Source organism: Dermacentor andersoni, chromosome 7 (assembly GCF_023375885.2).
Source record: "Dermacentor andersoni chromosome 7, qqDerAnde1_hic_scaffold, whole genome shotgun sequence".
Lineage (NCBI taxonomy): Eukaryota > Metazoa > Arthropoda > Arachnida > Ixodida > Ixodidae > Dermacentor > Dermacentor andersoni.
In genome coordinates this window covers 170,707,618-170,715,198 of record NC_092820.1, presented here as the reverse complement: position 1 = coordinate 170,715,198, position 7,581 = coordinate 170,707,618, and the positions used below count along the sequence as shown (strand labels likewise).

The window sequence follows — 7,581 nt, the reverse complement described above, 5'->3', positions numbered from 1 at the left end:
CGCTGGTTCTCCGAAGGGCGCCAGCACCGCGGGTCGATCGAAGCACGTGCAGCGGGCTGAAATAGCCTTGCAGAGTAGTACCCCTGCAGGCCGATCCTAACAGCGTCCAGATCAGTCGAACTGTTCTTCTGCGGCTAGGATGTGCTCCGATAATAATCCGGTATGCTTGAGGTGATATAAGTCCTTTGGTGTAATTAATTAAGGCTGTTTTGGAGTCGGTGACGCATAATCCAGTGGTTGATGGGTATGCTAAAGCTATTGCAGCCTCTTCCGCTTCTTCAGGGTGTTTGGTACGTATGGAGCTAAATGTTATGATATTCATTTTTGTAGCCGTGATAACTGCCAGGGACATGGCTGATTTGACGTATACTTCGCAGCATGAACATAGGCCACATGTTCAGCGTCTTTGAACACTTTGTTGAGTCTTTGAGCTCTTGCTGGAGGATCTATTGGATTGCAAACGCCGGAACTGCCTTTAGAGACGGGTGTCTGAACTATTCAACGATAGAAGGGCAGGAGAGCCAGCCACCAGCACTGGACCTTCTCATACCGGTGGCCTCCATACGTATTACTGATATAAGGCGATGATGTTTCGCTTCCGTGATTTGACCAAAACTAACGTATTCTTAGTGCGAAAAGCCAATGCAGAGATTTAATGGGATTTTCATAAGCTACTTTCGAAATAACCATCTGAACAACAACGACGATGACAACAACTCGAAGGGAAAGCGTGGCGCAGTCACCTAGTGCCCCCTGAACATGACTCGAAACCACCACTCGTATAGTTGCAGCGCTCATGAGCACCACTCCAAGGTGCATGGGCCAGTCCCTGAGTCAGTGCGACACCGGACAGCAGACGCCGCGGCTCTTTCGCTTGCTTAGCTACGATAATTAGGGGTTATTTGTGGCCGCTGTTGATGAGCACAATTATTATTCAGAATGTAATTGAATGCGTGTTGATTGTTTACTGCTTCTTTCTGTGTGTACGTGGTGCTGAAACCACCTCTGTTTTTTACTGCGTTCCTTCGTGTTACCCATAGACTCACACCATGATCCTCGCATGAGCTACATCAATAGTGTGTGCGCTAATACAATATCGCAATGAACTAAGCGGAGAGAAACGCGGTAGCAGGCACAGATGGAGAGTGGTGAAGTACCTCGTCTTGTTGCTCTAGCTACAACTGTTGAACACTTTTGGCCCAAGAAGAAGCATCGCCCGTGCTTTGCGCACTACCAAAACTTCTACAGTACCCTTGACACCTATGGGTATTAGTCACACTTTGCAAATAGGTTTGGTGTGCGTATGCGCGTCCGTGGGTGTAGGTACCGTCTGTGCGTTTTCGACCATTATGTACATTATGTTTCTCATCTAACGCCCGCCAAGTCATTAGCTATGCGTGCATCTCGAGCTCTTCATCCTCTGTCACTGTTTCCGCTACGACGAACAACAACAGATTCTCCTTTGTGCCTTGAGCAAATCGTACGATTGGCCTTTTACCTAAGCTAAGGTCCTGGAAGCCTGGTCTCACCGCTCATAAGTCATGAGAAGGCACACCAGCACTTGAGTTCCTGAAAGTGACATACATTTGTGTCGGAAAGCTGAAATGATGCGACTTGCCCAGTGCTCATGCATAATATGAACTCATGTCCTCTCTATTTTACTCCCCATTACCCTCCCTACGTGCAGGGTAGCAAATTGGACAAAGCTGAACTAAACTCCCTGCCTTTCTTTAATGTCTCTCTTTCTCTATTTACAGATTTTCATTAAAAGCAGCTTTCACTCCTTGCAGTCTGTTCGCGGACTTCGAGCCCGAAAGCTTGCGGGACAACAAGCATACCACGGACGGTGGCGCGGGACAGTGCTGCTCTAGTATTCAGCAGCTACAACAAACTAACGGACACCATCCCCCGCGCCCAACACTCCTCGCAAGACACCTCAAAATAATAACAGAGCAGTAGCGCATGGAAAACTCTAAAGAGAGCGTAAAACTGGGCAGAGAGAATGGGTGCAAATGACCCAGAAGTAAGCTACAAAAAAATTCACGCGCCACGACATCCACCGCCATGTCAGAAACAGCCTGAAAGTTTGCCTTGACAACAATTTCTCAACCACAGAAGTAGGGGGAAAAAATGGTAACAGATACCGAAACGGCTTACAGGCACAGGAAGCCATTGGCCCTTCCCCCTCTTCTCTCTCTCCTAAACGTAGGAGAAGGCAGGGTAGAAGGATGGAAGGAAGGAAGCGAGCACGCCGCACGTGTCGACAAGGCCCTGCAAAAACAAAACAAAACAAAATGAATGCTGCATCGAGGCCAGCGCGTTAGAGAAACCTCTCGGAAGCCTGGAGCGGGCTCCTCCGCGCACCGCTGGACGCCGTAAATCAATTGACGCCTCAGGTGAAAGCACGCCGCCTCGGTGCGACGCGGCCGCTCGCGCACGCGTATCACGTCCGTGGACAGGAAGGAGAGCTTCTTTGCAGCGCTTTTAAGCCTGACAGGCAAAGCCAATTCCTCTGGCGTGCACGCCCCGAGAGGGGAAGAAAAATAGAATAACGAAAAGGCCTAAACGAAATCTAAACGGAAGATTAGAGCAGGAAACAGGTAGAGGAAGGACACCGGAAGAGTTAGCGTACCTGCCGTAGCGTTGTCGCTGGCCCCTTAACTATTAGGATAACTGGCTAACGAGAGAGCGTACTGGCACGCTATACTATTACACGGCACGCAAAACGGCACGTGTCGCATGCGTATAGCGGGAAAAGGCGTTTCCCACAAGCTGCGCCATAACGTTAATCACTCGTGTACTTCCTCCGCTTTGTGTTCTTGCTCCGTTTCCTTTTTAACGTCAGCGTCGCTACCGCTACTGGCAGTCGCTGAGAGCGCCTAAATATAGAGCTGGCGGGGCCGACAGTCGAGATAAGCCTCTTTTGCTTGCCTAGTGCGAGCAATGCCCGGACCCTAACTCACTCACTGTAGTGGTTACAGCAGATACGGAGTTTTGGTGGACGTGTGGCCGTCATAAAGTTAATTTACTGCGAGCGCGAACCGCTTGCACACTTCGGGTCTGCCGTGTGCGTCACTGGCTCGTGAGCGTGCGATACGGCACACCGTACTGGCTTGCCGGCACGGGTCGTGAGGCTACGTGGCCGTCTTCGCATAACCTGGGGAGCGAGCGTCTCCGCGTCTTGTCGGCTTTCATTTTATTACTGTCTTTAAGGAGGTGTCAGCGTCTGGAATTGGCGCCGGCTACTCTTTGCTTGCACAATGCGAGGATTGTAACAGAAGCAACAATTAGAAAAATACAGTCGCATAACTTCTAAAGTCCACATAGAGAACGATTCCCTATCGAAAAGAACATATGCCCCATAACTCCCATATGCAGTAATCCCATATAAAGACCCATATGTTCCCCTATGTCACATGTCATATGAAATTATTGGCTATTGGAGTTATAGGGCGTATTGTCTTTTCTTTTTCGTAAGGCATGTTTCTTGAAGTTAACAAATTGGAAATGCTTTTGGACAGGTGCAAATCATGTCCCTATCGAGTACTACATTCCAAGCCTAACATTCGCGAGCGCGAATACAAGGCTCACGGAAACACTAAGACATGACGAAACACGGCAATAAGTGTATGTTCCATTCCAGAACAAGAGCAAATAACATGTTTTATATCACGTACGTTTTTTATGTGTGCCAATACCACGCGCCTGCAAAATGCCATATAGAAACACGATACTGATACCACACCTGTCACTACTTATCTCGTGTATACGGGGGAATCAGAGGACCTGCGCTAAAGTGAACGATGATGGCACTTCTATTTCGCACTTGCAAAGCCAAAAATCACCTTTTAAATGGAGAATGTCGCAAGTGGGGAGAACTGAACTATGGTAAGGCGAAAATGAGTAGCGCTAAAATATCAAAGGCAGAGAGAGACACAAGGAACAAGCCTCCGGGAGGCTAATTAGAACGAAAAATCCGGTTTGCTACCCTACCTGGGGAACGGGGAGGACCAGGTACAAATACAAGAAAGTAGAGAGAGCGAGCGAGCGAGCAAGAGAGAGAGAGAGAGAGAGAAAACAGACACACGACACCAGCGGGTGAACATCACCGCAGGCTATCACAGCACGGTATCATATGTAGAGCAACGAACACAAATTCAGGCTAGAGCTGCTTCCGCAGGTATGTTGTCCTTAAAAATTGTAACAGTGCCTTAATCACCTTCAGCTGTAATTGCGTATGATCTTGGCTTTGAGCCCCGTGGCTCGGACCACACGAACAACGGGTATTCGAGATTACAGAACTTATTCATATCTTGGCCAAGAAAGGACACCATGTGACATTTCAGTACCTTCAAAGTCACCGTGGCCTCATGTGTAAGGAGTACGCCGATAATTCTGCTCGATCAGCTCTTCAAGGCAGCAAAGAGAAGTCCATATTTTTATCAAGGTCAGATGCCGCTAAAAAACTTCAAGTGCTAGCATGAGGTATCAAGTTTCCATATGAAACGCTCACGTTTTGAAAACAACAGGTTGGACCAGCTGGACTCTTCGCTCCACCTTCGCATCCAAACTGGACTTTGCCGACGCGAGGCCACCCTGCTTTGTCGGTTAGAAGTCTTTTGCTTTTCGCATCGGAATGGCTGACAATGAATCGTGTGATGACTGCTGTAGCGAGGAGTAGGAGGACTCCAACAGTTACGCGAGTAGGCAGAAAAACTGTGAAAAATAAGTATGAAGAACAAGCCGGTTGCTGTCCAAGGATGCGTTTAGCATGCTTTGGAAGGTAGTTATCTGCGGCACTATGTTGCATTGTGAGGTTTGGGTGGCGCCTCCCTTACCACCACGCATTACTCGTGCGTGGGAGCCACCCTGTACGACGAGCGCCACTTCCTCAAGGATTAGTTCAGAACCCCGTCAGCGTTTATGACCAGAGGCTACATCTCAAACGACCGCGTCCCAAAACACTTGCTGCCACAAGAGAAGAAAGCGAGAAAGCTCCCATTACAGCTGTGCCACCGTGCGGTGACGCACCGTACCGCCAGTACCTTCGCACGGGGGTACGACGCCACCATGCGTCCTTTACCGCTGTGTTGGAGTGCAACACAGAATGAGCCTAAAAAAACGGTTAGGGAGTCACAATAAATCGCGATTACTTCTCAAAGAATGCTACACGTATTAAAAACTCCGAAAGAAATAACTGAACATATTCAACAGGAACTCATAGATTTGTAGCAGCACTTAGATAACTATGATTAGTGCAGATTCGCGACCGGTTGTTTGTTCAGGGCTCACAGCCTGCATAATTTTCCGGCACCTTGAGGACATCTCTAAAGCTTCGACATAAGGACTAGCCGAATAGACCAGAACATGTGACAGTAGTGAATAAGCGATCTCCTTGGCCTCAATCACGCGTTGATTCCCCGGGATTTTGCTTCGCCGGCGTTTTTGACTGGTTGCAGGGCGGCAATGATTGTGAAGTACCATCACTAAAGACAACAAAACCAAACTAGGCGCCGCACCCGTGCAACGGTGGTGCACGGTCGTACCCTGGCACCGTGGGCCGTTTCGGACCGGCACGCACCGTGGCGATGATGCAGAGATAGGCGCGCCACCACGCGGTAGGCACGCGTCTCCTGTCCGCGCCCGCTGAATACGAACGCTCTCTCGAAACTTTACAAGCCAACGACAGCACGGAACTCTGCGACCTACCACGCGTAGGCTGCTCTGGCGGGGTGCCCCGTATAAGAGACGCCGTCGTTTGCATTCGCCATGATTGTGTATTCCGCCGCGGCATGCAGCTGCGTAGGAGGTGGAGCGGAGAGCGCGTTTACGAGAAGGCCGCGAGATAACGACCGTTGGACGCGTCTGCCGTACGACAGAAGGAGAGAGTGCCGAACAGGGCGGTTGTTCAGGACGGGTTCACCTTGCCCTTTGTTGTATACCTTTCGTGAACCTTCCAAGTGCTACGCGGTCAACGACTCCTGTTGGCCTAGCGCTTTTACGCGGAGACCCTTAGAAGTGGGGGCCGGATTTTCGTGTCGAGAATGAAATGCACCGCAGAGACATGCTCGACATTTACAATGTTCTACCTTTGAACACCCCCCTCCCCCCCCCCCCCCCCCCGCCACCCATACCCTCGTGCAGTACTCTCAGATCTCTACAGACCAGCAGCTCGGCGATCCATCGTCACCAAGCGGCCCCGCGTTCACGGATGTGCTAGCAAGCGAGCAAATCACCCGTGTTTTATGAGCGGGTGCTTAAAATCCGAGCAGCATATAAACCGGGGCGAGTTGGTACTATGGAAAACAGACATAAATGGCAATAGCGCTGAAAAGAACGTCCCACAAGGAGAAAGGACTGCACGGATGAACGTTCTCGTAGCGACTGTATATAACCGGAGCTTTGTAGTGTTTCAACGCACTTCAGCGCTATATTCCAGCGTGTGGTTGTTTAGGCTGCATTTTACTATTTTTCTTCCTCTTCGTACATTTCCCTTTTTCCATCTCTCGTTTCTTCTGGAAAAAATTTTAGCGGAGGTCTTCGTTTGGCCGAAAGTCGAATACTTCGCAGCTAAAGAACAGCAAAATAGAACGCAAGCTTCATTGGGCGCTTGTACGCTCAGGGGTCGACTTTGAGATCAGCTCACAATCATGGTTGACTAAACCGAGTAAGATAGACGAAAACACAAGAAAAATAGGTCGAATGAGCGCTGACTTCTGATAGTGTTTTTATCGCAAAACAAAACCACATTTAAGCCACTGTCAAAAGAGTTAGCAGCAACAACAACTAGTCATGCAGATCCAAACGCAAATGGTACAATCTATCTGAAGTGAAGCTTTCGTGAAGCGGTTAAATAAATGCTATAAAACTGTTCATCTCCTGCACCGCGTTTTGCAGCCTAGCAATTATGTGCCTGTCTGACAAGATGGCAGGACGCGGAGACGCCTACCACGCAACCCACAGGACCTACGCGACTACGGATTACATTGACTCCGGGAGCGGCACTGTTTACGGTTGCACTGTCTAATTGGGAAGGGGTGCCCCCTTCATATAGTGAGAGACCGAGAAGCAGGCGCGCAATACTTCGGAGAAAATTTAGCTCTATAAAGGAGTTACACGCTTGAAGGCGAATATTTGTTGTAGTGAGGGTATCTAGGTACCTTTCGCTGTTTCCTTGCAGTAACCCAGAGAACAAAGTCGGTCACCCGGCAATTAGTTATGTTAGTGTAAATGGCTATCTCTGAGCCGATTGGTTATATGTATATACTGAGCTATGTGTGACCTATACAGGAGTACAGCAGCAGCAGCAGCCAAGGTAAGCCACGGCCTGATAGAGGGGTGTCACGCGTCTCCTCTCTAAACCGACGCGTGGGTCGGCAATATCCCTCCAGGTTCACAAAGAAATCTTCGCTTTAAAAAATGTGTGATGATTAGGGTACTCTCTAATGCGAAATTCGAGCGCAGCTGTATGCGCGTTTTATTTCGCCATATATCGAAGCAAGCAATTTGAAACCGAAATTACCGCATCGAATGCCAGTGGGCCAGTGCAGTCAGCGCCTTCGCAGAGGGAGGGGCAGTATG

The 7,581-nt window shown here is 49.3% G+C and overlaps 1 long non-coding RNA gene across 1 annotated transcript in view; it reads right to left on the bottom strand.

Annotated features, from left to right (window-relative positions):
* Nucleotides 1-2,180: 2,180 nt before the first annotated feature.
* Nucleotides 2,181-7,581, bottom strand: part of LOC140219367 (uncharacterized) — a 207,685-nt gene continuing 202,284 nt past the window's right edge. Inside the window, exon 3 of the long non-coding RNA XR_011895578.1 lies at nucleotides 2,181-2,271. This is a non-coding gene — a long non-coding RNA (uncharacterized lncRNA). The remainder of the gene's footprint in view (nucleotides 2,272-7,581) is intronic.